Source organism: Hibiscus syriacus, unplaced genomic scaffold (genome assembly GCF_006381635.1).
Source record: "Hibiscus syriacus cultivar Baekdansim isolate YM2019G1 unplaced genomic scaffold, ASM638163v2 tig00112319_pilon, whole genome shotgun sequence".
Classification (NCBI taxonomy): Eukaryota; Viridiplantae; Streptophyta; class Magnoliopsida; order Malvales; family Malvaceae; genus Hibiscus; species Hibiscus syriacus.
The window spans coordinates 1,317,251-1,322,919 of NW_024063301.1; positions in this window are offsets into that span (position 1 = coordinate 1,317,251).

Genomic DNA, 5,669 nt, shown 5'->3' on the forward strand with positions numbered 1-5,669 from the left:
CTCAAACACAAACTCATGCCTACTTCTCACAATACGACGGCATCACTTTCTTGTTTACTGCTTTTACACTCGATAATGGTATCCAGTCCTATTAATGTTGGTTAAATTATTGTTCATCAGGTTCATGACTGTTTGGGTAAAAAGGCAAGTGCTTTAGTGTTTCCTAACTTAATTACTACTTTGTGTCGTAAGAAAAAGGTTAATAAGAATGATTTTGATGAAATTTTACCTGGATTATCGGGCATTACTAGGGCTAGACTACCGATGTTATTGGGAATTGAAAATCCCAAGTCTAAAACCCCTGCTCATGAGCAATATGTAGGTACTACACAATCAAATGCCGGGCCAAGGTTAGTTTCTCTCGAGAAAGGTGTGATACAGACTCAGACTCACTTGTATGCTTTACACAGTGACATCCGTAATTTCTTTGGATATATGAAGATTAGAAATGTTCTGGTGGAAACGATGTTTCAAGAAATTATTTCCCACGGTCAACGGAATTTCCCTGGTTTCCCAGATGAAATTCTGTCGGCATTCAATGCTGAGGCATCTCCAGAGCCCGAGCAATATGCAACCGATCCACCAGTTGATGACCTGACTCTTGATCAGCACCATTCTGAGACACCTGATCCGCATCATTCTGAGACCCCTGAATATCCACCTACTATCCCTGCTGAAGAAACACCAAGTCCCTTTCCTGCATCACGTAGTGGCTGCCGCACCAAAACCACGGCTGAACATAAGAATATTGCGCATTATTACTCTACTTCTTCAAAGTCCAGCCCAACACCCCTACGCAAGCGCACCAGACGAGGAGTTGTCAGTATCTACAAGGCAACACTACCACACCAATCCTGAAGTTCCTCACTTGCATTCATTTTCATTTAGTTTGCATTTCAATGCATGACATTTAGTTTTTCTTTAGTTTAGTTCTCTTTAAACATTGAGGATAATTATTCCCTTAAGTTTGGGGGAGGTAGTGTTCTCGGTAGGACATATGCATTATAGCATTAGCGTAGTATTATTCCATGGCATCAGTAAATAGTAGGACAATTAGATAGAATGTTTTGAGGATACCCGATGATGATGAATTTGTTAGGCTAGAATTTGAATGTAAATGACTGTTGAGAATGATAGAACTCACTCTAGGGCTTGATGCTTTGTGAAAACTTTTACACGATTTGTATTTTCTCTATGCTTAGAAAATTTGGAAACTTTTTATGAAGGAACTCTAGTTAGTTTTGGCATTGAAAAATAGAATTGTGCTTAGAAAATAGAATCAAAAACAACTCCCTTATATATGAAACTGTGAATAAATGCTTAGGCATAGTTGTAGAGGGACACTCCTCTTTGACGTGGCATTGCCTGAAATTCTCTTTAATAAATGGCATCCTTGCGCATATGAGTGAATGAAATAAGTCACGGGATGACTCTACTTAACTAGCTCGGGGGTGGAAAGTATGCTCCCTTTCACCTAGAGTATGGGAGAGTAGGTGTGATGAGCTGACTCCCTTCGTAATAGAGGTTAAAAAAATTAATCAGTAAAAAGGGAGTAAAAATGTTCTTAATGAATAAGTAAATGCCTTGGCAAAACAAGGGGACTTGAGTAGAAATTGTCTAAATTTGCTAAGTATAGATTGGATAGAATCACACACACACACTACCACAAAGAATCTTGACCTAGGGAAAAGTACTTGAATTCTTGATATGTCTAGCATGTTGAATCCTATTTTTCTGAGGGTTGAAATTTAATTTTGCCCTACTGTTCTATTGTTGAAAATTGCCATGACATTCTGCTTATGTAATTGCTATCCATTGCTTGAGGACAAGCAATAGCTTAAGTTTGGGGGTGTGTTAACTTCCTAAAATGCTACTTTTAAGGCCTTTTTCACTTAAGTTATTGTTTGTTTAAAAGCCCATTTTAGTCATTTTAGGATCATATAGTTACATATAGTTGTATCTGTGGTGGTATTGCTGTTTTATTTCTTAATGGTGTTGTATGAGAGAAAGGTGCAGTTGTTTGTGATGTGCAGGGAATAGCAGACAAAAGGACTCTTTGGGATTCAATGTCGTGGCATCACTCGTTCCTGAAGCAAATTGAAATGCCTTGGTATTTCTGGCGTAGAAAATGACAAAAAGATACAGTTGTACAATGACAGATGGCTCTGCACGTGAAATGATTATTATAACCGCCTGCCAGAGAACCACTGCAACCTAGAGGATAAGGTTCACGCATATGGTGTGATTTAGGGGTATTTTGCACCCAATATCAACTAACAACCTCATCATTACCCCTAGATATTTTTATTATATATGACACCTCATTGGAAAGAGGAGGCACACGCATAGAGCAGAAAAAAATCACATTTTTATTCCCCTTTTCCTTTCTTCTTCCTTGGGCGTTCCTCCTTTGATAAAGCTCCAAGGAGTGGTAAGCTAGGCACCCGAGAGGAGCTAGCTAACTAAGGTGGTTCGTGGTGGCCGAGGAGACCTCTGGTTGCGCGCGTCAAAGGCTTCTTCTCACTTCCCTTTTGTTGTTATTTTTATATTATTCTTGGGTTGTTGGAACGAATATTTTCATGATTTATTTTGTGGATATTTCGAACCCCACCATGAACTAAAGTATTTGTTGGTGGTCGGTTTAATGGTTGTTTAAACTTCATTTTAATGGTATATTTATGTTTATCTTGATTATTTGCTTTCTTTACTTATGAATATTTCACCATCTAAGCTTGTAAGAGGCATGAGAGTGTCCATTTCTTAGATGAAGGTTAGGTGTTCGAGAGAAACCTAAGATAAAAATACTTGTAGTATTCGAGAGAAACACAAGACAAGATCCTCATAAGCAATAGGTTACAGTGTTTTCAAGGGGCTTTGAACCGGCCTAGGAATATTATATCCTAATCCCTTAGCAATCACGAGAGACTAGGATAGGATTTGAGTGACTAAAAAGGGTGTTTTTATCAATAGTGTGGGCTGCCAGCTTCGTTGAGTGAGAGCAGATGCCTTGGCATCCTATTCTGTTAGGTTCCTTTGACTATAGAAAGCGGGAACACTTTACGAAGACCTGGTCTAGTAAGCAAAGATTAGATAACATAAATCTGCCTGAAAGATAAGTTTAGCATCCTTAAATCAATCCCTACCATTCATTCCAGTGGAAGCTTGTCACGAGAGGATTATCTTCTTATCATTTTATTTGCTGCTTATTTATTGTTTTTACCATTTTTCATTGCCTCGACATTACACCATTTTCAACACTAAACATCTTACCTTGCCACTGCATTTCTATCTGCTGCACCATCAAATCATCACTCCATTTCCACCTTCATACACTTTTCATGTGCCGTGACATTTGTATATACCAAGACTAACTATACTTAGATAGAATAGTGCAATGCTTTGGTTAGACTTTTTTAATTTCACCCAATCCCTGTGAAGACGATACTCACTCATCACTATATTACTTGAACGATTGTGTATACTTGCACATTATTTGTGTATAATTTAAAGTACTCACAACACGCAACACCGATCTTGCATGATGATTTTTTATAGAATCATCTTGATTTCGCTATTTGACATATCTTCTTCTGCATTTATTTGTGGATGGTAAGCCATAACGATTCATTGTGTCATGCCAAACTTCTTCATAAGCACCTTGGTAATACGATTGATGAAATGGGTTCCTCGGTTGCTAATAATCACCCTTGGTGTGCCAAACCTGGAAAAAATAAAGCTTTTAAAAAAATTAACAGTTGTTCTCGCATCATTATTTTGTGTTGCTTTCGCTTCAACCCATTTTCAAACATAGTCAACAAAAAGAATAATATAAGTTTTACCCAAATATGACACAAAAGGACCCACGTAATCAAGACCCCATACATAAAACATTCGTATATATGGATTGGATTTAAAGGAATTTCAATTTTTCAACTCAGATTACCTATTCATTAACATTTTTACATGTTTACAGTAAAAATAAGTGTCTTTAAAAATATTTGGACAAAAGAAACCATATTGTAATATCTTTTGAGTTGTGTGCCTCAGTCCAAAATGATCGCCACATGAATATGAATGGCAGAAATTAAAGATCGAGTTTACCTATTCTTCGACGACACAACGCTAGATTTCCTGATCGGAGCAGTGTTTCCAAACATAAGGGTCGTCCCAAATGTAGAATCGAGACTCCCATTTAATTGGATTAATTACTGCTCATGGAATTGTACCGAAATTTTACCCATGGCCAAATAGTTTACCATATTGGCAAACCATGGGGAACTCTTTTTCTGCGCCAACATCAAGTGTTCATTGGGAAACTCTTTATTGACTGGTGGGTCGAATGGGATGATAGGAATTTGACTCAAGTGATTTGATACTAAATTTTCTCGCCTTTTTTTATCTTTAATTTCCAAGTTGAATACTTAGAGAAATATAATCCAATGAATTAGTTTTGGATTTTCTTCCTTCTTACTCATCAGGTACCGTAACGTTGTATGGTCAAAAAAAATAATGATATTAGTACCCAATAAATATAATCAAAATTTTTCTAAAGAAAATATTATAGCAAGAAGTTCTTTCTTGGTTGTGAAATAGTTTTTTTGTGTTGAGTCTAAGGTTGGAGACGCATAAGCAATGACTTGTAACTCTTTGCTAATATTTTTGCCGAGAACACCGCCAATGCTAGTGTCGGAAGCATTGCACATTAGCTCAAATAGATAATTCTGATTTGGTGGTTGCACAATTATAGCTGAAATTAGATTTTCCTTATGTGTATTTCACGATTTTTGGCACTCCAGATTGAAGTCAAAGTCTTGGTCTTTTTGGGGAAGATTGCATAACGGTTATGACATCTTTGAAAAGTCCTTGATAAAATGTCGATAAAACCTGGATGGATAAGAAAATAACGTATTTCCCTTACCGTGGTAGGGTATGGGAGTGAGAAAATAACATTGGTCTTGGATTTATCGACCTCAATATCGTTAAAAGAAACAATGTGTCCCAGAATCAACCCTTTATCAACCATAAAATGGTATTTTTCGTAGTTTAAAACAAGGTTATACTCTAGGTACCGCTATAAAACATTAGATAAATTATAAAGGAATTAGGAAAAAGTATTACCATAAACCATGAAGTTGTCCACAAATATCTCTATACATTTCTTGATGAAGTCAGAAAAGATGATGAGCATGCATCGTTGAAATATGGTGGGTGCATTGCATAGTCCAAAGGGCATTCGCATATAAGCAAATGTTCCGAAAGGGCATGTGAACATTGTTTTTTCTTGATCTTTAGGTGCCACCGAAATTTGAAAGAAACCTAAAAATCCGTCAAGACAACAATAGTGAGTTTTACTGGCTAACCTTTCTATCAATTGATCAATAAAAAGTAAAGGAAAATGATCTTTTTTTTTGTTAAAGAGTTCAACTTCATGTAATATATGCAGACTCATCGTCTATTTTTTACTTTAGTCAGAACTAACTCACTTTTCAGGTTTGTAATTATCGTAACACCGGTCTTCTTAGGTACGACATGTACCAGACTTTCCCAACTACTGTCCAAGATCGGATAGATAATGTTGGCATTGAGAAGCTTCTGAATTTCTTTTTTTACTACTTCCATCATCAATGGGTTTAGTCAACGTTATCCTTCTCGTGATGGTTTATCTTCTT